Below are 27,834 nucleotides of genomic sequence, written 5' to 3' on the forward strand. Positions count from 1 at the left end.
TTTGTTGGAGAGTTACCCAGGGTTCGGTGTTGGGACGTTTTAACAATTTGTGACAAAGTTTATTAGTAACAAATAAAACTTACATTAACACTGCAATGAAGTTAAAGTGAAATACATTTAGTGGATAGGGCACAATTTGAAAAATTCAATACAAAAGAGGGTGCAGAAGCAGAAGGACTTGAATATATATCTGCATAAGCTATTGAAAATGGCAAGACAGTTTGGGAGCATGGTTAAATCATACTGTATTCTTGGCTTTATGAATAAGTGCATAGAGTACAAGAACATAAGAAATAGGAGCAGGAGTAGGCCATCTAGCCCTTCGAGCCTGCCCACCATTCAATAAGATCATGGCTGGTCTGAAGTGGATCAATTCCACTTTCCCGCTTTCTCCCCTTAACCCTTAATTCCCTTGTCTATCAGAAACCTATCTACCCGTGACTTAAATATATTCAGCGAGGCAGCCTCCACCACTTCAACGGGCAGAGAATTCCAGAGATTCACCACCCTTTGAGTGAAGAAGTTTCTCCTCAACTCCGATCTAAACTGCCCCCCCTTATCTTGAGGCTGTGCCCTCTAGTCCTGTCATCCTTTCTAAGCGGGAAGAATCTCTCTACCTCTACCCTATCTATCCTCTTCATTATCTTATACGTCTCTATAAGATCCCCCCTCAGCCTTCTAAACTCCAACGGGTACAGACCCAGTCTATTTAGTCTCTCTTCATAGGCTAACCCCCTCATCTTCGGTATCAGCCTAGTGAACCTTCTCTGTACTCCCTCCAAGGCCAATATATCCTTCCGCAAGTGTGGCGACCAAAACTGTACACAGTACTCCAGCTGCGGCCTCACCAGTACCCTGTACAGTTGCAGCAAGACCTTCCTACTTTTATATTCTGTCCCCCTCGCTGTAAAGGCCAACATTCCATTTGCCTTCTTGATCACCTGCTGCACCTGCAGACTGGGTTTTTGTGACTCATGCACAAGGACCCCCAGGTCCCTCTGCACCGTAGCATGCTGCAGCTTTTCGCCTTTTAAATAATAATCCCTCCGACTATTATTTCTGCCAAAGTGGATGACCTCACATTTGCTAACATTATACTCCATCTGCCAGGTCCTCGCCCACTCGTTCAGCCTATCCAGATCTCTGCAGACTTTCCACACCCTCCGCGCGATTTGCTTTTCCACTCATCTTCGTGTCATCAGCAAATTTCGTCACTCTACACTCAGCCCCCTCCTCCAGATCATTGATATAAATGGTAAACAGTCGAGGCAAGGAAGATATGTTGAATATGTATAAGGCATAGTTCAACCTCAGCTAGAGGATTGCATCCTGGTATGGATGCCCCACTATAGGAATGATGTGAACACATTGGAGAGGATATAGAATAGATTCACAAGATTGACTTCAAGGATGAGGACATTGTATAGATAGATTGGAGAGGTTGGAACATTTCCCCTGAAGAGGAGGCTGATACGGGTTAGGATAGAGTAGGTAGAAACAAACTGTTCCCACTTAAAGGATCGAGAACAAGAGAAGACATTTAAAGGAATTGGCAAAAAAGTGATGCAAAAAAAAAACAATATCATGCAGCAAGTAGTTAAGGTCTAGATTGGGACTATGCTTGGGAGTGTGGCGGAGGCATGAAAAAGGAATTAGAATGGTGCCTGAAAAGGAAGAATCTGCAGAGTTACTAGGAGTAGGTGGGAAAATGGCACTAAGTGAGTTGTTCATTCAGAGTGCTGATGTAGACAGTGGGCTGAATGGCTTTCCTCTGCACTAACAATTGTGATTCTGTGATAAAACAGGAGACATTTTCAAATTGTGCATCTGCTTACTGCTGCTACAGCAATATAGCCAAGCCAACTCCACCACCCTCTGTTGCTCAACGATGTATTTCCCTTCAGGTGAAACAGACATCATTTGAGAATTGCTCTCTAAAGTCGTTGGAGAATATGGCCTCCTGAGAATCCTTCTTCTTCCTCCTGTCTGCAAGCGGTTTGTCCTCCTTTGTAGGTAACAGGCCAAAGTGGGTAGAAACTATAGCAAGTGATGTTAGCAGTACGCTTGAAGTAAGAACAAAGGTCATCAACACACATTGTGAAGTTGCTTTTAAGCAGCAGTAGACATTAATATAAAAATGGCTAATGGTTTCTTTAACTATCACTGAAGAGGGTCCTTTCTGCTCCTGAACATATTCAGCTGAGATTTATATGCGTAGGATAGACTTCATACATTGGATGTAGGGCACATAAATAAACCAAACAGTTCATGCTCCACTTGAACTTCTACCTTTCTTTCCTCATGTAAATCAACATTGTGACCCTCTAATACCTTCTCCATGACATGCTTATCTATGTTTCCATTCAATTTATCTACACTATTTGCTTCCAACACTTCAATGCTAGTGCATTCCATATTCAAAATTTTGGGTGAAAATTTTTCTTGTGTTGCCTTTCAATTTCTTGGCAACTTTTCTATTGTGCTACACCATAAAGGAAACATCCTATCAAAACTTTCCTTGTGTGTTATTCCAATGAAATCGGACAATGCCCCTTTGTGCCTGCTCTGTCAGCCAAGATAATGGATGATCTAATTGTGGCCTTAACTCAACTTTCCTGCCTGTCAATGACCCAAATCTTCACTTCTTGCTAATGGAGAAAATTCAAAACACAAAAATTCCTCCATCTCATAGGAAACCTTTTTTTTCAAACTGTGCCCCCTAGTTCTAGGTTCCCTCAGGACAGGAAATATCATCTCAGCATTTACCCTGTCAAACCACTCAAAATCTAACATGTTTCAAACAGATCACCTTCCATTCTAAGCTTGAGTATAGGCCAATATTGTCATTAGACAATCCCTTCATCTCAGGAATCAGCCTATTAAATCTTCTCTCAACAGCCTCCAATGCGAGTAAAGTGACCAAAACTAGGACACGGTCTTTCAGGTGCAGTTTTGTCAATGTCCTGTTTGTAGTAAGACACTTCGTCCCCCTTGCAAGAAGGGCCATTTGATTTGCCTTCCTAACTATTTGTGTTCCTGCAAGCCAACCTTTTTTTGGATTTATGTACAAGAACATTCAGGTTCCTTTGTGCCACAGCATGCTTCAGTCTCTTGATTTAAATAATATTCTGCTTTCCAATTCTTCCCACCAAAGTATATAACCTCACATTCTCCTTATCCCACACTCCACCTGCCAAATTTTTACCTACTCATTTAATGTATCTTTTTCCCTTGACATCCTCCTCAACTTTCTTGCCAACTTTATCTGTATCCTTAGCCAATTTGGTACCTTCATCCAACTCATTCATGTAAATCATAGTTGAGACTCCAGCACTAATCCCTCTGGCACCTCACTAATCAATATAAAAAAAACCCAATTATCCCATCTGTTTCTTCTTATCCATTCTAAAAGGTCCCCAAATCCATGAGCTCTTATCTTGTGCAATAAGATTTTATGCGGACTTTTACGAAATAAAAATTCATAATTCAAAATACCTTTGTGAGGTCAGCCCTCAACCTTTCTTCAACAGATCCAGCATTCCAATCCTTTCCAGATAACATAAAGCTACACACATCTTTGCAAATCTTCTGTTCTATATTATGTGATGATCAAACTGCACATAGTACTCCCTATTGACCATTCATTATAATTTTAGTTGGAGATCTTTATTCGTAGTAGCCTGTTTCCATGCTGTAAACTTCAATTACTATGACTCTACCTCCTGTAGATCACAAATATTCCCAACCTCAATGATGCAAGGACTGATTAGGAACAGTCAGCATGGCTTTGTGAGTGGAAAATCATGCCTCACAAATATAACTGAATTTTTTGAAGGGGTAACCAAGAAGGTAGATGAGGGCTGTGCAGTTGATGTTATCTACATGGACTTTAGCAAGGCTTTGACAAGGTACTTCATGGTAGGTTGTTGCGCAAGTTAAATCTCATGGGATCCAAGGTGAGGTATCTGAATGGATACAAAATTAACTTTTTGACAGAAGGTGGTTGTAGAGGGTTGTTTTTCAAGCTGGAGGCCTGTGACCAGCGGTGTGCCTCAGGGATCAGTGCTGTGCCCACTGTTATTCATCATTTATATTAATGATTTGGATGAGAATGTAGGAGGTATGGTTAGTAAGTTTGCAGATGATACCAAGATTGGTGGCATATGGACAGTGAAGAAAATTATCTCCAATTGCAACGGGCTCTTGATCAATGGGGCCAGTGGGATGACAAATGGCGGTTGGAGTTTAATTTAGACAGACAAAATTTGGACAGTTTAAAGATGTGCGGATTAAGTTGACTAGCCATGCTAAAAAAATTGCCCCTTAGTGTCCTGAGATGCATAAGTTAGAGGGATTAGTGGGTAAAATATTAAGGATATGGGAGTAGGGTCTGGGTGGGATTGTTTTCGGTGCAGACTTGATGGGCCAAAGGGCCTCTTTCTGCACTGTAGTGTTCTATGATTCTATGAAAATGCAAGATGATGAACTTTGTAGATTGAACCAAGGCAGGACTTACTCAGTTAATGGTATTGCTTTGAGGAGAGTGAAGAACGAAGAGATCTAGTGGTACATGTTCATAGCTCCTTGAAAGTGGAGTCACAGGTGGACAGAGTGGTGAAGAAGGCATTCAGCATGCTTGGTTTCATTGGTCAGAATTGAATACAGGAGTTGGGATGTCTTGAAGTTGTACAAGACGTTGGTAAGGCCACACTTGGAATACTGTGTGCAATTCTGGTCACCCTATTATAGAAAGGATATTATTAAACTAGAAAGAGTGCAGAAATGATTTACTAGGTTGCTACCAGAACTTGATGGATTGAGTTATAAGGAGAGGCTGAAAAGATTGAGACTTTTTTCTCTGGAGCTTAGGAGGCTGAGGGGGTGACCTCATAGAGGTTTATAAAATAATGAGGGGCATAGACAAGGTAGATAGTCAATATTTTTTTCAAAGATGGAGTCTAAAACTAGAGGCCATACGTTCAAGGTGAGAGAGGAGAGATACAAATGTCCAGAGGGGCATTTTTTCTTTCCACACAGAGGGTGGTGAGTATCTCGAACAAGCTGCCAGAGATAGTAGAAGGGGCAGGGACAATTTTATCTTTTGAAAAGTATTTAGATAGTTACATGGATACAATGGGTATAGGGGGACTGGGCCAAATACAGGCAATTGGGATTATCTTAGGGGTTTTAAAAAGGGCAGTATGGATAAGTTGGGCCAAAGGATCTGTTTCCATGCTGCAAACCTCTATGACTCTATGATAGAGCAGCCCAGCATTTCAGCACAAAAGACAAGTATTTCCCATCGTCTACAATTAAATGATGCACCCGGCCTCTTCCTGAGGCCTCCAGTATCACAATCTTCAGCCCATTAGATTCATTCCTGATAAAGAAACAGCTGAAGGTACTGGACACTGGGAATCAATGGACCCTGGCACTATTCCAGCAATAGTACCGTAAATGCATGTTCCATGTCCAGCCACAGCCTTAGTCAAACTGTTCCAGTACATTGACAAATGCCTGGGCAATTTTTCACATTTCTAGGTATGTCATGCCGCAGTAACAAATTCAACTTGGCCCAGATACCACTCCATCAGTATACTCAAAGTAATGAAGGCATCTTCAACAGTGCAATTAAGTTGTACTTACCCAAACAATAACTTGCACACAGATATTCAATTAATGTTCCACTCAGTTCCTGGCCTCTCTATACCCTTGGTCCAAATAGAGACAAAAAAAAGCCAAACTCAAAAGCACAAAGCCAGACTAACTGCCCTTGACCAAGTATGGCATCAAGAAACCCTAGCAAAGCTGCAGTCAATAGGAATCAGGGGGGACTCTTCACTGGTTGGAGCTACAACAAGCACAAAACATAATTGTTGTTGTTGGCAGTCAATCATCTTATTGCCACAAGAGTTCCTCAGGATGGTGCCCTAGTTCCGATCATTTTCACTTGCTTCAGCATTGACCTTCCTTCCATCACAAGGTTAGAGCAGATGCGTTCACTGATGACTGCACAATCTTCAGTACCATTCACAACACCTCAGATACAGGAGCTGTCAGTGTCCTGGGCAACAGTTAGGCTTAGATTAATCACTTGCAAGTAACACTTGTGCCATACAAGTGGTAAGCAACAATCGTTACCAAGGAGGCATTTCCCCTAAACATTCAATGGTTTTACCCACTGCCAAATCCACCATTTTCAATAATCTGGGGATGGTGGGTACCATTGATCAGAAAATCAACTGCATCAGCCATATAAGTACTTTGGCTACAAGAGCAAGTCAGAGGCTTGGAATTCACTTCCTGACTCCCAGAATTTGTCCACAATCTGCAAGACACAAGTCAAGAGTATGATGAAATACTCGTCAATTACAGTTGGATAGACTGGGCCTTTTTATTGGCCTATAGGAGACTTAGGGGTGATCTTATAGAGGTCTATAAAATAATCAGGGGCATAGATCAGCTAGATAGTCTATATCTTTTCCCAAAGGTAGGGGTGCCTAAAACTAGAGGACATAGGTTTAAGGTGAGGCGGGAGAGATTTAGAAGGGTCCAGAGGGGCAATTTATTCACACAGAAGATGGTGACTATCTGGAACAAACTGCCAGACGTGGTCATCGAGAAGGGCACAATTTTGTCTTTTAAAAAGTGTTTAAACAATTACATGGGTAAGATGGGTACAGAGGGATATAGGCCAAAAGTGGGCAATTGGGACTAGTTTAGAGTTTAAGAAAAGGGCAGCATGGACAAGTTGGGCCAAAAGGCCTGTTTGCATGCTGTAAACCTCTATGACTCTAAGATAGCTTACCACCAACTTCTGAAGAGCAATTTTGGACGAGCAACAAATTCTGCCCGAGTCAGCAATCCCACATTCCGTGAAAGAACAAAATAAAAATCACTGTTAGTAGTCTAATTCCACATAAAGGTGAGTGGGGGAGCAGCATTGGTCTCTGTGCAGGGTGTACAGTGGAGTGGTAAGTGTAGGGATACAAATGAAAGTTTGCAGTTTATCAAATGAATGCAAGAAGCAAGAGTAAAGAAAGATAGGAAATTCACTACAAAGAGCGTGTGAGATAATAAAAGCAATGGAGCTCTGAAAAGAAGAAACAAAAAAGTAGCTTTAAAAGAACTCAGCAGTTATATAAATATAAATGAAACAACTTGGCCAGACAATTAATAGGAGGTCTACAAAATATTAAATGTCCCTTATAGATATATGAGTCATAAAAATATTTTAAATAGGTTAGCAGTTAACAGAGAGAAGATAGATATTAATAAATACCAGAAAATCAAAATAAAAGCTAATTAGCTCCAATTACTGAACAGGAATTTATTGCAATAACTCAAAAAAGATACGGCCTCGAGTCCAGACAGGATCAAAATTGAAGATATGTTGAAGTAAGTGGCCAGGTCTCTTAGTAAAAATATATAACATTTGGCTAACCTTAGGATTTAGCCCTAAAGATGTAAAGTTAGAGAACTATATTGATTCCTAAATCAGGCGAAGAGGAGGCACTCAAAAATATTGATAATTGGAGACCACTTATAATTGGTTCTATATTGCTAAGAGTGTTCATCAAAATCATTAATAAAAGACAGGATAAAGTCGTTAGTTGAATAATAGTCAAAAGGAATTTGTGAAAGACAAATCTGGCTCTAATGAAAATAATGCTATTTTAAGCAATATATGTTAAGGCTAGAAAATAGAATCTTAGTGTAATGTTCATAGGTATTGCTAAGGTTTTTGATTCTGTTGAGCATGAACTGATTTTGAAAAGTATCAGAAGGATCGGACTCCCAAAACAGATTATACAACTAATTAATCTGGATGTAGAAATTGGAAAGAAGAAAACTAAATTTATTCCGATTAAGTAGGAGGTGAAACAAGAAGATTCGCTTTCACCCCTACTATTTAATAGCGTTATGAATAGTCTTATCAGTACTCCAGAGGCCAAAGAGATAGGATGCTTTATTAAAATGGATAATGATGAAATTACAGTAACTTCCCTTGCATTTGCTGATGATATTGCGGCAATTAGTGAGACTCATAAAGAAATATTATTGAAAAATTTTGTTTAGCCACTGGACTCAATATCAACATGAGGAAAACTGCAGGTTTTCATTTAAATCACAGAATCCAATAGTGCAGAAGAGGCCTTTTGGCCCATCTAGTCTGCAATGACAAATGAAATGCCCTGACATATCCACCTAATCCCTCTTGCCAGCACTTGGCTCATGATTTTGAATGTTATGGCATACCAAGTACTCATTCAGGTATTTTTTAAAGGATGTGAGGCATTCTACCTCCTCCACCCTCCCAAGTAGTGCAATCCGATTCCCTGAACCTCCCACCCCTCACCTTTAACTTGCGACCCCTCGTAACTGACCCTTCAATTAAGGGGAACAGCTGCTCCCTATCCACCCTGTACATGCCCCTCAATCTTGAACATCTCAATCAGGTCACCCCTCAGTCTTCTCTACTCCAACAAAGACAACCCAAGCCTCTCTTCATAACTTAAGTGTTTCATCCCAAGCAGCATCCTGGTAAATCTCCTTCCCCTCCAGTGCTTTCATGTCCTTCCTATAGTATAATGATCAGAACTGCACACACTACTCCAGCTGTGGCCTTGCCAAAGTTCTATACAACTCCATCGTGACCTCTCTGCTTTTGTAATCTATACCCTGATTGATAAAGACGAGTGTGCCATATGCCTTTTTCACCAACGTATTAACCTGCCTTCAGAGATCTATGGACAAACATGCCAAGATCCCTCTGTTCTTCAGAACTTTCATCCTATACCTCCACATCAAATTACTCCTTCCAAAGTGCATCATCTCAGACTTTTCAGGGTTAAATTACATTCACCACTTATCCACGCATTTGACCATCTCATCTATATCTTCCTGTAACTGAAGACACTCAACCTACTGTTAATCACCCAACCAATCTGTGTCATCGGCAAACTTATTGATCCTAACCACACATAGTCATCCATGTCATTTATATAAACGATGAACAACAGGGACCTAACATGCATCCCTGTGGTATACCACTAGTCACTGGCCTCCAGTCACTACCTGATCGCCTAATCAAGAGCAGCGCTCCGAAAGCTAGTGGATTTTGCTACCAAATAAACATGTTGGACTTTAACTTGGTGTTGTCAGACTTCTTACTGTTTCCAGTCACTAAAGCAGCCATCTGTCACCGCCTTCTGTCTCCAATTATGAATCCACCTTGTTAAATCACCTTGTATCCCATGTGCCTTCTTAATAATTCTCCCATGGGGGATTTTGTCAAAGGCTTTGCTGAAATCGATGTAAACTACATCAACTGCACTACCCTCATTCACACACTTGGTTACATGCTCAAAAAATTCAATCAAATTTGTTAGGCATGACCTCCCTCTGCCAAAACCATGCTGTCTATCCCTGATCAAACCTTGCCGCTCCAAATGGAGATAGATCCACGACAACTGGATCTTTATCCCCCCACTCCATGTTCCTCTGCAGCCCAGATGAGATATCCCAAAACCGAGCACCAGGCAGGAAACACTTTGGGATTCTAAATCCTGCTCACAGAGAACAGTGTCAATGCCCCTAACGATACTATCCCCAATTATGACTACGATTCTTTTTTCTCCCCCCACTTGAACAGCTCCTTGAATCATGGTACCATGGTCAGTTGGCTCATCCTCCCTGCAGTATCCATTCCTGTCCACACAGGGAGCAAGAATTTTGATCCTGTTGGACAAGTTCAGGCACTGAGGCTCCTGCAACCCTACCTCCTGGATCCCTCTACCTGTCTCATTTGCAGCTACACCCTCCTGTCCCTGTACATTGGCCAAATTCAAAATATTGAATTTTTGTCTCCTGGAACACAGTGTCCAGGTGTCACTGCCCCTCCCTGTTGTGTCACAGTGCCTGAAGCTCAGAATCCAGCTCATCCACTCTGAGCCAGAATTCCTTAAGCAACCAGCATTTACTACAGACATACTCACTGGGAACCATAATGGGGTCCACCAGCTCCCACATTGTGCATAAACAATTTATTACCTGACCCTCCATCCCTATTTTGTTTAATTAGTTTTTAATTTGGGTTTTAATTTTTTAAAATCTAAATCTTTTTATGATATATCTCCTGATTACCTCAGTCTTAACACAATATCTAACCAGTAATTTAAATGGTTTTTCAAATTTAGTACAGCTCCCTGTTAGCTAATCAAATCACAGCCCTCCTGTGATCCTCTTTTAAGATTTTTTAGCCTGAACTCACTGTCAGTTTCAGAGAATCAAGAGTAACACTTACTCACCAATCAGCACTTTCCCATGTAGCCTCTGCTGCTTATTTCCCCTAACTCCCAGTTTCCACCCAACTCACAGCTAGGCAGCACTTAGTATGCAGTCAGACCAGCATTGTGAGGCTTTTGTTTTATAGGCACAATTTACAAAATCGGCCCTTACCTTTTCTCTACATGCACACTGGCACCTGGGCCCATGTCTGGGTGGGGGCCGACGGCATCACCTTCCGATGTAAAGCCCCCAGTGGCCGAGGGGGTGCTGCTTGGGGGAATGGGGTCCTTGAGTTGGGTGGGTGCTGGAGATGCTATGCCAGGTTGTGTAACACAGTAGGCCTACAGGACACCCACACCTAGTATAGCTTGGAATGAGTGCTTGGGATCCACGCCAGTCCAGATCTAGTACAGGAAATGGAATATGGGGATCGCATACTTGGTGGGCCAAAGGACCTTTCCCATGCAGAAAGGTGCTCTGAGCCCCTCTGGATCTAGTTGGGTTACAGTCATCCTGTTGGAGGTGAATCCCAGACAGATTAGTCACAGCAGTGGGGTGCAATAACGTTTACGGGTGAAACAAATAATGCAATAACGTTAAGTGGTGAAATCTAACGGTGCTAGAAAACAGGAGTATGTGATTCTAAAGAGTTACTGTTTCCCTAAACCTATCTCATGCAGTCTTTTATCTTTGCACTCTTGGTGACCCTACAACTTCCTAATCTTTTATGGTCTAGCACTATATCTAGGTGCCCCAGGATGTATATCAGAGGTGGAGGTGGTCAGCTGTGCTCTATTTATAAATATGCATAATATGGGGAGAAATATATGATATACGGAGAGTATATATAATCTATAGAAATAAATATATATATAATCTATAAACAGAGATAGAGATGTATAGAGGAATATATAGAGAGAGATGTATGGAGAGATATAGGGAACAAGGTATGAATTGAGAGATATGGGGAGTGGTATATAAAGGGAGAGAGGTATGTATGGAGAGATGTAGAGAGGGGGTGGTATATATAGGGAGGGAGAGAGGTATGTATGGAGAGATATAGGGAGGGAACAAAGTACGTATGGAGAGATACAGGGAGGGAGAGAGGTATGTATGGAGAGATACAGGGAGGGAGAGAGGTATGTATGGAGAGATACAGGGAGGGAGAGAGGTATATATGGAGAGATGTAGGGAGGGGGAGAAATATGGGGAGTTATATAGATTACGGAACTGAATGTAATATCTCCAAATTTGTAGATGACACAAAGCTTCAGTGTGATTTGGGCAAGTAGAGTGAATAGGCAAATGAATAGCAAATACAGTATAATTTGGATAAATGAGACGTTGTCCACTTTGGTAGCAAAAACAGGAAGGCAGATCACTATCTGAATGGTCATAAATTTGAAGAGTGGAATGTGCAATAAGACCTGGGTGTCTCATGCACCAGTCACTGAAGGCAAATATGCAGGTGCAGTAGTCAGTAAAAAAGTCAGATCGGGTTTGCAAAAGAGCATCCCATCCAAGCCTCTCCTCTGCCTTATCCCAGTAACCCCATACATTTGCCATGGTTATTCCACCTGAACTACAGATCCTTGAACACTAAGGAACAATTTAGCATGGCCAATCCTCCTAACCCACACATCTTTGGGCTGTAGGAAAAGCAGAGCATCCTGAGGAAACCCACACAGACACGGGCAGAATGTGCAAACTCCACACTGAGTTGGAATTGAGCCCAGGTTCCTGGTGATGTGAGAGAGCAGTGCTAACCACTGTCACTGTGCTGCCACCATGTCTAATTGTTCTCATATTCCATTGTTCTTGATTATAAATTCTCCTGTTTTAGAAAGTAATGTACATTTGTCTTCATTTATCTTTTCTTACACAATTATAAAAGCTTTTACAGTCCATTTTATGTTACTTGTAAATTTACTCTCATACTCTATTTTTCCATTCTTTGAGTCTCTTTGTCCTCCTTTGCTGAATTCTGAACTGTTCACAATCCTTAGGCTCGCTACTTTTTCTCACAACTTTATATGACTGCTCTTTGGATCTAATACTATCCTTAATTTCTTTTTAGTTACTTTCATGAGCTTTGCATCAGAAACAAATGTATAACTGTTGTGATGCATACATTTATTACTTAAATATTAACCTTTGCCTATCCATCTTTTAATGAAGTTCCGCCTTTTTTTATCTCAGCCAACTCACGCCTCATACCTTTGTAGTTTCCTTTGGTTAGATTTAGTTTCTTTTATTTAGATTTAGGTGTATTTTGTTAGGTGGCCTATAAACTATTGCCACTGGCTAGTTTTTACCTTCGTTATTTCTTATCTCTAACCAAACTGATACTACATCTTGGTCTTTAGAACTAAGGTAATCTTTCAGTGTTTTACTAGTGTCAATTTCTGACAAAATTTTATGAATAAGAACCTTATTTAAATATTTTACCTATAGACCTGCCTCTCCAGAGCACATTACTTGGACAACCCAATATCTAGCACCATTCAAATGGAAAATGCGCTAATTGTATATTAATTGTGTTTTATTGTATGCAGGCAGTGGGAGATAACTGAGGATTTGCTTGAGCCCTTCTAAATAGACACAAACTAAAACTGTAGTTGTCAGATTAAGTCTGTGCTTGTAATATACAACTTTGCAAATTAATATAAAAGTATGTAAAGATTGTTTCTAGTTCTATCCTTCACCAACTGGCATTCTGCAGTAGAACATGGTAGCACAGAATGATCAACTGAAGTTTGGAAGCTGAGAAAAATGGTGGCTAGAAGTAATGTATTACAAAAAATGAAAGAAAACATTTGCATGTGCGTTCCAGGTACTTCTGCTGAGATTTTTAAAGATTCAGTTAATAGCAGAAAACCGGTTTGTCACCCAATTAGAGATAATAGGAGGGCTCACACAGCTGAAGGACCAGTGACATGTCCCATCTCACCAATAATTAGCCTTAATCAGTTTCCCACTGCTGCCTAGCAGGTAGCTGGAGTGACCTTGAGTCACCTTAATTGAAAATGGTTGGACGTGAGGATTATGGCATAGAATTGGCATGGAGGCATGTGCTGAAAAAATGTGATCCTGCACACCTCTGACTATAATCCTGACCCGTTTAAAAATCCAACCAATTACTCAAAAAAAAATGACGTCCATTGTTAGCCATGTGGCATGCAAGTGAGGCTTAATCTAAATTTGGATGCTTTGAGGGAACCAAAGCTGAAAATTGTCTAGTTTGAAACTAGTAAAATAATCTACAGTGGTACTCCATAGAGTCTTGTGCCAGAGAAAGCAACAAGTAGGTTAGCATGGAAGCACTGAAAAAGTAACAGAGCAAGGTGAGGCATCCACAGTCAAGACACATGTAATAATGCAAGCTCACAGACTTTGTCAGAAACACCAAAGGTATTTGTTAACAAGGAAAAACTGTACAAAGGCTGGCAGCCCTTGGCTTCCCTGGAGCAGTTCATCAGCTGCCCTAGTCCCTATATGTCTTCTGCCCATGATAGGACTTCACTCCCTGGGGTGATTACCCACTCCCTAGGGTGATTACCCATTCTCAGTCCCAGTTTGTTCTTCAAGTCAATTGATCCCCTTCTGCTGTGTAGCCCCCAAACAGACAATCACCACAACATGGTAAATGAAGGATTTTATCTCTTAGAATAACTAGAACTGAGGAAAATTCTCCAGAGAATTGTAGCATACTTATGGATGGTCCCTTCAGTCTGAAACGTCATATAAGAGAATTATTGGAGGAAGTAAGAAGGAAACTTGAGCGCATAACGTGCGTAATTATAAACACACTGCTAAGTTAATAGTGTTTGTTTTGCGTAATGCATTTATATAGAACAACATTTGTGTCTTGTTAAAGAAGTAGTGAAATTTTATGGTGTAGCTCCATTGGTTAAAATAAACTGTTTAGATTTCTACTTAAGTGTTAATAATCATTAATAAGATTGTAACTTAGAACATTTTGTGTAGCAGTTATCTGTACCAGTTATTTCAATAGATTTAATTTCTGACCTTCCCCAAGGGTTGTCACTCCAGCTGAGTTGGTTATATATGTTTGACTGATTTTCAAAACTTCAAAAGCACTCAATTTCAGCAGAGTTGAGTTTATACTTTGATTGACAGTCTTAAAAGGCTACTCAAAGATTAGCTGTCTTTGATGTGATTTCTGAATATAAATCTGTTTATTTTTACAACAAATTAATTACTTGAGTGGATTTAAAATATTTGAATGAGTTTCATGAACGAGAGAATGTTTTCAGGACTAATGGAATAAAGAAAGGGGGAGGATAAAAAGAAAGTAATTTACTTACTGTGTGAAGGACCCAGAAGTATAACTTGATCTAAAGTTTAACATCCTTGGATGCTTTCTCCACAAATACATTTGCAGAACACATTGAATGAATAAAGAACATTAACACTCTGAAGCCTCAGTATCACTACAAAGGTATAAGTTGAATTTAACAGCAAGGGCCCCAGAGGAGACCATTGCGCCTTCATAGTGATATTCAAGCAGGTTGCAGAATATTGCGACTTTGGGCCCACTTTACATGAAATGTTGAGAGATTGTTTGTTATGCAGTATCAGTAATGAAACTATAAAAGGAAACTGTTGGATGAGTTAGAGTAGACTTTAAAGAATGCAATGGAAATGGCAATAGTTACAGAGAGCACTGCGAAAGGCACCTAGGAATTACAAAGTGAGCAAAGCATTGAAGTCCACCAGTTAGGGTAGGAAACCATAGGTAGTGATAGCACCAGAGGTGAGGGCATAGGCTGAATATCAAGCAGTGAATTTAACATTAAAGTTGGTCTAATGCCTAAATACCAAAGATTTAAATAGTTTAGAAGTAATGCAGAGCACTTTTAATTTGGGCGAAGCCACTCCCCAGAAATATGTACATTAAGAGGAACAGAGTGCTAAAGGTATGGAGAAAAATGGTCATTTAAGGCACAAATATAGAAGCAAGCAGGGCCAGCCCAGTACAAGCAGATAAATAATCCAGACCCAGTGCATTGTATGTAGGAGTGTCCAGCAGGAGATGTTATGTCGTTAAACAATGTGGAAGCAGGCAAGGTAGACCCCACATCACAGTAATTTTGATACTGAATGGTCGACCTTTTAACATGGAGGTAGACATGGGGATATCGGCTACTGTTGTAAGTAAACAAACCTACTGATATCTTAAAGAAGGAATTCAATTCTTGAGGTTGATGAACACTGCAGCAAGACTAGTTGCAAATATTGGCAAAACCACAATAGTAGAAGGAGCAACTACTACTCTTGTGAATTACAGACACCAGTTGGCACAGCCATCACAGACAGCAGTTTGCACAGTTAGCGCTGATGGTGGTATCAGGCCAAAAGAACATATTTGGGTGTGATTGGCTGCAGGATTTTAAGCTAAACTGTCAGGAGATCTTTTAGATACAAGAAGGAGGTCTGCACGAGATAAATGGAAAATACAAAGAAGTATTTCAAGAGGAACTTGGGAAGATTAAGGGACTGCAAACTTGGATTCATGTCAACACGGAGGTCACGCAAAGATTATTATTGGGGCTGGACCTACAGTGTGAGGCCTTAGAAATAGTAAAGAAGGAGCTGAAGCAATTGGAAAACTTGAGGCCCATCAAGTCCATATAATTTGCAGAATGGAAAATACTCAATGTGTAGCAGCTGAACAAGACAAACCTATCCATATCTGCGGACATTATAAGCTGACGGTAAACCAGGCAATGAAATTGGATAGATGATCCATCCCCAAAATAGAAGATGTTTGTGTGAAGTTGACTGGGAACCTAACATATATAAAGTTGAATATAAGCCATGCTTACAGTTAGAACAGTTAGAACTGGATGAAACATCACAGGCTTACGTTACTGCAGATATACATAAAGGCTCTATCAATATACTGACTACTTTTTGGGATATTGTTGGTCTGCGCCATCTTTCAACAAACTATAGAGAGTTTGCTGCCAGAGCTGTCATTCATTTGGATGACATCCTAATAACAGGGTCCACTGAGAAGGATCATTTGCCAATTACAAGACTTAAATATGTCAGAAAATAACTCCTAAAAGCTAGCTATCTCTGCTATTTCAAGTTAAACACCATTCCACAGACATATATCCTTCTTCAAACTGAGCACAAAATAGCAAGTATGCTCATGTGATGCTGGACATGCAGCTTTAACCATTTATGTGAATTGCTCCTTTGAAGGCGTTTGACAAGGTACCTCACAAGAGGTTATTGCAGAAGGTCAGGGGACATGGAGTTGGGGGTAGGGTGTTAGCGTGGATAGAGGATTGGTTGTCAAATAGGAGGCAGAGAGTGGGGGTCAATGGGTGCTATTCGGATTGGCGGATGGTGACTAGTGGGGTGCCCCAGGGGTCGGTGCTGGGGCCTCAGCTATTTACCATTTATATAGATGATCTGGAGGAGGGAACCGAGTGCAGGGTGTCGAAATTTGCTGATGACACCAAGATTGGGGGAACGGCAAATTGTGCGGAGGGTGTGGAGAGTCTGCAGAAGGATCTAGATAGGCTGGGCGAATGGGCCAGGAAATGGCAAATGGAATTTAATGTTGGCAAGTGTGAGGTGGTCCACTTTGGTAGGAAGAATGGTAGGAAGGACTATTACTTACGTGGCGAAAAACTGCAGCAGGCGACGGTGCAGAGGGACCTCGGGGTCCTTGTGCATGAATCGCAAAAACCCAGCTTGCAGGTGCAGCAGGTGGTCAGGAAGGCGAATGGGATGCTGGCCTTCATAGCGAGGGGGATTGAATATAAAAGTAGGGAGGTCTTGCTGCAGCTGTATAGGGCATTGGTGAGGCCGCAGCTGGAGTACTGTGTGCAGTTTTGGGCGCCGCACCTGCGCAAGGATATTTTGGCCCTGGAGGGAGTGCAGAGGAGGTTTACTAGGCTGATACCGGAGTTGAGGGGATTGAGCTATGAGGAGAGGCTGAATAAACTAGGCTTGTACTCGTTAGAGTTTAGAAGAATGAGGGGAGATCTCATTGAGACGTATAAGATGATGAATGGGATGGATAGGATAGAGGTGGAGAGACTCTTCCCGCTCAAAAAAGACAGTAGGACTAGGGGGCACAGCATCAAGATAAAGGGGAGGCGGTTTAGAACGGAGTTGAGGAGGAACTTCTTCACTCAAAGGGTGGTGAATCTCTGGAATTCTCTGCCCGTTGAAGTGGTGGAGGCTGCCTCGCTAAATATTTTTAAGAAGCGGGTTGATGGGTTTTTGATAAGAGAAGGGATTAAGGGTTATGGGGAGAGGGCGGGAAAGTGGAACTGAGCCACGACAGATCAGCCATGATCTTATTGAATGGCGGGGCAGGCTCGAAGGGCTAGATGGCCTACTCCTGCTCCTATTTCTTATGTTCTTATGTTCTAATGTTACATCAAACCTGAGGCTACCCAGTCTTGGAACTTCCAAAAAGCCTCTGGAAAGAGATAGACAGAAAGACATTGCCTTCTTCCACCAACCTGTGGCAGCAACTGAGAAACAAAACTAAAAACTGGATTTTTTTGTGAAGCATACTGTCTGTAGCCACATGACATGACCTGTCAATCAACGCCAATCAGCAATCCCAGGGGACACATTAAAACCACAGAACACTGCATTGATCTAGATTAAAAATAAACAATGTCAATAACAATAAAAGACACTGGCTGTAGCCAACACAGTGCCAAGAAATTCCTGGGCTTGTCAGAAACATCCTGCAGACAAATATGATCAAAATACATCTTAAAAGCACAGTACTGTCGCTCCCAAGATGGCGGAATTCCCTCTCATGCAGAATCATCTAGAAGCCATGTAGTCAACATGTAAAGGCTGGAGTTTTATTCCAGGTAGCCATGAGTTGCATTCTCCTGTACCTGATTTCTTTTCATCAATAAATAGCTATAGAATGCCTGAAGTGTCTGAACGTCGCTGGAGGAGTGCCACACTATTTCACATTGGTGATGAGGTGGATAAATTTCAATGGCGCAGCTTACATAGAAACTTAGGAACCAGAAGCAGGAGTAGGCCATTCACCCCTTCGGGCCTGCTTTGCCATTCATCTTGATTGTGGCTGATTTTCGAATTCAATATCCTGATTCCCCCCCTTCCTCCCATATCCCTTGATCCCCTAGCCCCAAGAGCTATATAAAATTTTATCTTAAAATCAGACAAGATTTTGGCCTCAACTACATTCCACACATTCACCATCCTCTTGGGTGAAGAAATTTCTCCTCACCTCAGTTTTAAAAGGTTTACCCCTGATTCTCAAACTATGCCCCCTAGTTCTGGATTCCCCCACCATTGGGAACATGCTTTCTGAATCTCCTGTCTAACCTTGTTAGAATTTTGTACATTTCTATGAGATCCTCTCACTTTTTGAAACTCCAGTGAATATAACCCAACCAAGTTAATCTCTCCTCATATGACAGACCTGCCATCTCAGGAAACAGCCTGGTAAACTGTTAGGGGAGATCTTATAGAGACATATAAGATAATGAAGGGGCTAGACAGGGTAGAAGCAGACAGATTATTTCCACTTAGAATAGAAACAAGAACTAGAGGGCACAGCCTCAAAATAAGGTGGAGTCAATTTAGAACAGAGTTGAGGAGGAACTTCTTCTCCCAGAGGGTAGTGAATCTTTGGAATTCTCTGCCCGTTGAAGCAGTGGAGGCTTTCTCGTTGAATGTGTTTAAGTCACAGGTAGATAGATTTTTGACCAATAAGGGAACTAAGGGTTATGGGGAGCAAGCGGGTAAGTGGAAATGAACCACTATCTGATCAGCCATGATCTTATTGAATAGCGGGGCAGGCTCGAGGAGCTAGATGGCCTACTCCTGCTCCTATTTCTTATGTTCTTATGTTAAACATTGGCTGTTTTCCCTCTAAAGCAAGGACATCCTTCCTCAGATAAGGACACTAAAACTGCACACAATACTGCAGGTGTGGCCTGACCAATGCCCTATACAATTGTAGCAAAATATCCCTGTACTCAAATTCTTTCACTATGAAGGCCAAAAAACCATTTGCCTCCTTTACTGCCTGCTGTACCTGCATGCTTACTTTCAGCAACTGATGCGCGAGGGCTCCACAATCTCATTGAGTATCCACCTCTCTCCCATTCAAGTAATAATCTGTCTTCCTATTATTGCTACCAAAGTGGATAATCTCACATTTATCCAAATAATACTGCAACTGCCCTGCAGATGCCCACACAATCTGCCTGTCCAAATCACGCTGAAGCATCTCTGCATCATCCTCACAGCTCATCCTCCCACCCAACTTTGTATCATCTGCAAATTTGGAGGTAATACATTCGGCTCCCTCTTCCAAACCATTAATATATAATGTGAACAATTGGGGTCCAAGTACAGATCCCTGCGAATCCCACTAGTCATTGACTGTCAATCAGAAAAAGACTCATTTATGCCAACTCTTTTGTTTCCTATCTGCTAACCAGATTTTCATCATCCCAAGACATTACCTATATACAATCCCATGTGTTTTAACTTTACATAATAGTTTGTTATGTGACACCTTGTTGAAAGTCTTCTGAAAGTCTAAATAAACCACATCTACTAGTTCTCCTCAGTCAACTCTACTAGTTGCTCAAAAAAATTCAATAGATTCGTCAAGCATCATTTCCCTTTTGTAAATCCATGCTAACTTTATCTGATTATACCATTGCCTTCCAAATACTGGGTTATGATATCCTTGATAATAGACTCTAACAATTTCCCCAGTACCGATGTTAAGCTCACTGGTCTATAATTCCCTGTTTTCTTTCTACCTCCCTTTTTGAATATGGGGCTTACAGTAGCTATCCTCCAATTTGTAGGAACTATTCCAGAGTCCAAAGAATTTTGGAAAATAACCGCCAAAGCAGCTATTATTTCCAGGGCCACTTCCTTACGTACTCTGGATTGAAGATTACCAGGACCTGAATATTTTTCCACCTTCAATCTCATCAATTTCCCTCAAACCCCACACATTTACACTGCTAATCCCCTGACACAAGGGTCAATTTAGCATGGCTAATCAGCCTAACCTGCACATCTTTGGACTGTGGGAGGAAACCGGAGCATCCAGAGAAAACCCATGCAGACACAGGGAGAAAGTGCAAACTCTACACAGACAGTGACCCAAGGCCGGAATTGAACATGGGTCCCTGGCACTGTGAGGCAGCAGTGCTAACAACTGTGCCACTGTGTTGCTCTATTGGATGCTCTTTGTCTTGTTTATCACTGGAGAGGTTTTCCCACTTCACACTTCTCAGTAGATGTTGCTGTGCCAACATCTCCCAGAATACTCCAGTGAAATCCCTTTGCTGCCGTTTGCCCATGGGTATCCGATTCAGTTGAAGTTTGGAAAAGAGGGATAGTCATCCAAGTGCCTGATTGTGAGCGAAGAGTCTCAGAGAGCTATAGGGGCAGTCAGAGTTGCGAACCAAGTGTGGTTGGTGAGTTAAGAGGTTTGGAAAGAAACAGAAAATTAAAATAAAGAGAGATTAGCCTACAGAAGTGTGACCGTTTTCTTTCAGGGGCAAGGAAAACAAAGGAAACAGTCTCTGTTTCACATTTAAAAAGAATAAAACTGGATAGAAGGCAGAGAAATGATTCAGTTGGATAAGATCAGAGCCTAAAAACAGAGGAAGAAAAGACAAGAATCATAGGGCTTGCCTCAAAGATGAGGGAAAATGAGAAGCTGACGTTTACAGGTCGTCTGATCTGAAAAAACCTGGAAGGGATCCAGGTAATGATCCCTGCACTGAGAGTCTTCAAGTAGTTCAGATTTGAAAGTGGAACTGAAGAGGTCTTTTGCTTGTGAGGAATAAAGAAAGGGGGAATTTTCCCATCCTACCCACCATAGGAATCGTAGTAGGCAGGGAGTGGACCATGCAAAAATCTATTGGCCTCAGGTGAAATTTTTCAATTTTTGGGCAAGCACGGACAGAAAACCCCATCGAACTTTTTAAAAGAAGATATTGATCTCGACTGGACAGCGCAGGAGCCACTAGTGAAAATGATCGATATTGAAACGAGGAAAAAACATACTCTCCAGCAGTCAGACATGACTTAGAATTCCTACAGCACAGAAAGAGGCCATTTGGCCCATGGAGTCTGCACTGACCACGATCCCACCCAGGCCCTACCCCCATATCCATACATATTTACCTACTAATCCCTCTAACCTATGCATCTTAGGACACTAAGGGCATTTTTAGTATGACCAATCAACCTAATCCACACATCTTTGGACTGTGGGAGGAAGCCCACACAGACACGAGGAGAATGTGCAAACTCCACACAGACAGTGACCGAAGCAGGGAATCGAACGCAGGTCCCTGGAGCTGTGAAGCAGCAGTGCTAACCACTGTGCTATCGTGCCGCCCACATAATAGGAAAACTATAAAAATTGATGTAGAAATCTTCCACCAGCTAAAAAAAGAAGCTGAACAGTTGTAAAGAGTCCAAGAAAGAGTAGCTATAGTTCCCACAAAAACTGCAAAAGCACAAGAAAAACACAGAGCAAGAAAAACAGCAGCTCTTGGCAGTTGACAATATTAAAGCAGTAATACATTTAAAGTTGTACAACATTTAATGCAGCAACCGTAATGTTATTGACATCATTTTTATTTTTAATCTGGGCCAATGCAGTTTTCTGTAGTTTTAATTGTCCCCTGGGTGTGCTGAGTGAAGGTTGATGGACAAGTCATATCATGTGGCAATGAATAGCTTTGCTTCACAGAAAAATCCAGTTCTTAGTTTTTATCTCAGTTGCTGCCAGAAACTGGTGGAAGAAGGCAGTGTCTCTCTAACTGCCTGTCTCCAGAGGCTTTCTGAAAGCTCCAAAACTGGAGAGCGTCACAGATTTGATCCAACCTTCCCTTAGGCCCCACCCCTTGGCACTGTCTGGTATCCAATGGGCAATGCCAGGGTGACCGGGGGGGGGGGGGGGGTTGTGCCAGGTTGGCAATGCTCAAGAGACACTCTCCCCGCTTCCCCTCCCCCCTCCACAGCTCGACCATGATGGCCTCTCGTCCTCCAGGCAAGGCCATCACATCAAGTCTCTGTTGATTGGGGGCCATTCATGATTCTCGCCAGTGAGGACCTTCACTGGTGAGGTTGTTAAGACAAGTGAGCTGGGATGATATCATCTGGGCTCACTAATTCTATTTAAAATAGAAGTGAAATGTTAAAATCAGACAGGGTGCGAGGCTAATCACGCCGGAAATCTGGGTCAGTAAGATCATGAGAGACGAGAATCTAAATCAAATCTTTTGCCCCTCATGCTATCTTGCTGTCTTGCTCTGCCCAGCAACAGACAAGATGAGCCCTGCCCCAAAATGTGTCACTGTGCCCCAGCTATAACTCCACATTTTCTCTCTTAAAGCTATGTGACAGTATTTTGGCAAAATATGCCAACTGAATGAGTTCTTAACATTCCAATACTGCATATAAATTGAAACTTTTCATCACTAAGCTTATAAATAGTGCAATCTAATAACTTAAGCCTTATTAATGACACATGGGTATCAAAATGAGGTGAAGTCTAAAGCTGGTTTCATTTCCACCACTGGAAATGGCCTGAGCCATGGCCACTACAATGCCGATCAGCAGCAGCTCCACAAGTGGGGTGGGACATTTAGTCATCTACTCTTTCAAATGGGCCACCTTGTCCTGCAAAACAGAAGGAAGTATGTTAGTGAGTGTTGTGCGATGTGTTTGGCTGATATGTCTGCTACAGTTTAGCAACTAACCATGTATACAAGTTAAGGTTTGTAGCAATGCAAAGCATGTGAAGTTGAAAGGAAACATGAATGTGACAAGTTTTGCTGGTGGCAAATGATGGGTGGGTGGCGTGGGTGTGATGAATGGAGCGATGTGTGGAGCTGGTGCTTTATTTCGAAAGAAATGGAATGTGAATATGCATCCATTGACCTTTCCCTCTCATGTGAGTTACAGAACTTCATGTGTCACTTAATGTCCTTCATACTGGATTCCTGGCAATGTCTGAGATAGCTTAATACTAGTTTTTGATTGATACCAGAATGGCACCTTATTCCAAGCTTTAGGTAATTTAATTCGTTCTGCAAAGAAAAGGCTTGTTGATGCTCTTAGTCCATCTGACATCATTGTGGAAACAGTTGGCATAATGTTGCTAAAGAGTTTATGGGACTCTTGCATCATACTTTGCTGAAACTGTTTATGATCAATGCAGGAATATGAAGAAGAAAGCTATACACCAAACTAAGAAATTGCCCCTTAGTGTCCAGGGATGTGTAGCTTAGAGGGATTAGTGGGTATAATATGTAGGGATATTGGGGTAGGGCCTGGGTGGGATTGTGTTTGGTGCAGACTCAATGGGCCGAAGGGCCTCTTTCTGCACTGTAGGGTTCTGTGGTTCTATGATTCTATGAACCATGAGATCTTTTTCTGGTTTGCCCTGAGCCTCAATCCTCTCTCATAGGATAGCTGGATCCCAGCACTCCATCCTTGTACTCCTTAGCCCTGAGATGTGTCCCAAATGTTGTGGTATAACAGGTGAATTTCTACTTTAGCTACCTGATTATACCAATGGAATGAAAAAAAAGGAGAGACCAGTTTTAAAATTTCACTCAACATCTCATCGTCCCCAGTGTTAGAAACTTTAATCTTCACATATAAATGTATAAAATTAACGGCACAATCACACATTTTACAATTCTTTATAAATCACATCATTAAAACTATTTTCCAGCATTAAATTATTTATTTTTTATTATATGGCATTTGAAGAATATACTGTAGAATACCATAAGTGTAAAATATTTATCCTCCCAACGCAGAATAGAAATAGTTAGACAATGCCAGATAATAGTAGAGTTACAAGGAATACAGTCAATGTTTATGTGTCTGAAATAAATATCACATCAATTAGCTGATATTATTAACACACATTGCTTTCACCAGAGATCATTTTCTCAGTTTGTAACTGATAAGGAGCTTTGTCTAACAGCCACACATATCAGGACATCAGGGAAACAAGGCCCACAAACATCCTCCCATTCAAGATAGAGGTTTCTAAAACTCTTGTGTAGTTTCTGAAAAATTGTCCTTTTCGACCGTCTAAAAGCATTGTTAGAAATTACTGCCGGTCGGGACAACTTGACCAATCAGTAGTCCAAACATTGTTTTAGTGGGTTTTATTTGGCTGCACAAAGTCAAAAGAAGTTCAATATTTGCATTAAATTAGAAAAGCTTCCCTGCTATCTGTATTTAAAACTAATCTCTTGTGCATTAAAAGTAGTGAAACCACAGTACTGCACTTTGAGGTATGATGAGAACAAGTTACTCTTTAACAAAAATCTGTCTCGATAACTCACTGAACATGACAGCACAAACTGAATGGGATAGTGCTAAAACTGACATTTTACTAGCTTTATTGTGTGAATGCTATTGATTCGATAACTTGGATCCTGTTTGGCACATTCAAGCTCCCAGCTGCCTTGCTGGGTAACTTCAGGAGGTGTGACCTCCTCTGGTACCTTAATATAAATTTTCAAACTGGGGTTTTCAGTCGTGACTGGTCAGTAGTGACATTGCTGTCCACAACATCCAGGAAGCACAAGGAACCTTGGTGCTTGCTGAGGACATTTACAATGTTTAGGTTATTGACCACGTTGGCTCTCTGCAGCTTACTGAGCACTGTTGGTGAGTTTCACATTCTTCTTGTAAATTCTCTCATCACTTGCTTTACATGATTGCATGCATCAGTTAAAATAATTCGATTGATAGCAGTGATGCTTCTGAATTAAAAGATTTAGGCCTAAAGTAATTAGGAAGTTAATGATGCCATTGTTTGAATGTTCAATAGAGATACCATTTTTCAGATTGTGTGGGCATTTAAGCAGGCATTCAGAGCTGGAATTTTCCTTGATCCACAATCAAACTCTGTCCCGCTATTGATCTTCATAAGAATTCATACAAACATAGAATATACAAAAACTATAGCACAATACAGGCCCTTCAGCCCACAAAGTTGTGCCAAACGTGTCCCTATCTTAGAGATTACTAGGCTTATCTATAACCCTCTACCTTAATAAGTTCCATGTACTTATCTGAAAGCCTCTTAAAAGACCCTATCGAATCTATCTCCACCACCATTGCCGACAGCCCATTCCACGCACCCACCACTCCCTGAGTGAAAAACTTACCCCTGACATCTCCTCTGAACCTACTCCCCAGCACCTTAAACCTGTGTCCTCTTGTGGCAACCATTTCAGCCCTGGGAAAAAGCCTCTAACTATCCACTCAATCAATTCCTCTCAACATCTTATACAGCTCTATCAGCTCACCCCTCATCTTTCGTCTCTCCAAGGAGAAAAGGCCGAGCTCCCTCAACCTATCCTCATAAGGCACCTAACATCCCATTGGTGAGCAGAGAGTTTGGCTAGTGACCTGGCAAATGTTCCAATCCAAAAATCAATTAACTGGTTTTCCACTTCATTGCTGCTTAGTATCCAAAATGCATTTGTGCCTTAAAGCAATTAAATGTAAATGAAATGCATTCTGGAGATTCTGAGAGATGGTATGCTATATGAATTCAAGTTTGTCCTTTTTAAATGATCCTACCACTTGTCTGTTATTGGTGTCTTGCTTGACTCCTGATGTTCCTACTGCCCATCCATTTTCTAGCTTTCCCATTCTGATTCATCTTCCTGGCTCAGTGCCTTCAGGGTTACAATTTTAATTTCCTTTGGCATTATCCTCCTCATAGAAACCCCACAGTGCAGAAAGAGGCCATTCGGACCATCGAGTCTGCACTGACCACAATCCCATCGAGGCCCTACTCCCATATCCCTTCATATTTTACCCACTAATCCCTCTAACCTATACATTAGGACACTAAGGGGCAATTTTAGTATGGTCAATCAACCTAACCTGCACATCTTTGGACTGTGGGAGGAAACCAGAGCACCCGGAGGAAACCCACGCAGACAAGAGGAAAATGTGCAAACTCCACACAGACATTGACCCAAGCCAGGAATCGAAGCTAGGTCCCTGGAGCTGTGAAGCAGCAGTGCTAACCACTGTGCTACCATGCTGCCCAGTCCTCCCAATTTCTCTTCTATTTTTGACTTTTCTTCATGTTAAGTAAGCTTAAGCTGTCTCTCCCTCACATAAGGCAGGATTTTCTGGCCATGCTTTCCCCAAAATTGGAAAATCCAATCCTGTGGCCAAAAAGTCTTTGCTTTCTCCCTGTCTGAGAGGCCTGCTCCCTGTCTGCTATGATTCTCATGGGGGGTGGGATGGGAAAATTCTGGTGATCATGTTTTTCATTCCCTTCTGACCCTACTCTACCATCTTTCTATAAAAACTATTATACGGAGAGCTCCTTAATGGTCTACCCTTTGAAATTATTCCTTTTGATTTCTTTGCAGTAAATTCAAGGATTAATACCAATGCATTCTCCATTGATTTATGTATTTAATACAAACTTGTGAAATCATTGTTCACAAATGATCGTGAAAGTGCACATCTATGTGTAAAGATTATGCAACAAATGCTGGAAATAATTGTGGGAAAGGAAATCAGAAAAAAATAGCAGAATTTAATGTCTCTCATGTCAATGCCAGTCTTTTGATGGATGTCAGAGAGGAGCTAGCAGAAACCTGATGATAGTATATCACTCTCTTTCTTAAATGTGCAAATTGTGCCATGAAACCGGAGATTAGTCAATGTAATACTTCCTAGAATTCATAATTGGAGATAATAAACGCTCATTAACTTTTTTTTACTTATGGAAACCCTGCAAGGATTTGTTAAAGATGTGTGATATTTGGCAAGTTAAAGAAGAATTTTTTTTGAGGTAGTGACCATTTAAAGGTGGAAATTTCCAGTCTTGGGGCGCAAACTTGTGAAATCATTGTTCACAAATGATCGTGAAAGTGCACATCTATGTGTAAAGATTATGCAACAAATGCTGGAAATAATTGTGGGAAAGGAAATCAGAAAAAAATAGCAGAATTTAATGTCTCTCATGTCAATGCCAGTCTTTTGATGGATGTCAGAGAGGAGCTAGCAGAAACCTGATGATAGTATATCACTCTCTTTCTTAAATGTGCAAATTGTGCCATGAAACCGGAGATTAGTCAATGTAATACTTCCTAGAATTCATAATTGGAGATAATAAACGCTCATTAACTTTTTTTTACTTATGGAAACCCTGCAAGGATTTGTTAAAGATGTGTGATATTTGGCAAGTTAAAGAAGAATTTTTTTTGAGGTAGTGACCATTTAAAGGTGGAAATTTCCAGTCTTGGGGCGCATGCGGCTGGAAAATTCCACCCATTAAGCACATTGATTTCAAGCATGTGTCAAATAAACCATTACAAAAATTCAGGCATATGTTCGAAGTTGAATTGTAGTAGCATGGATAGAAAATTGGTTGATTGACAGAAAAGTGTGAGTAATTGCAAGGTACTCAGATTTGAAAATCTTTAGAAAATGGTATCATCTATGGGTCAATGCTGG

This window comes from Carcharhinus amblyrhynchos, chromosome 6, assembly GCF_965287045.1.
Source record: "Carcharhinus amblyrhynchos chromosome 6, sCarAmb.v2.hapA, whole genome shotgun sequence".
Lineage (NCBI taxonomy): Eukaryota > Metazoa > Chordata > Chondrichthyes > Carcharhiniformes > Carcharhinidae > Carcharhinus > Carcharhinus amblyrhynchos.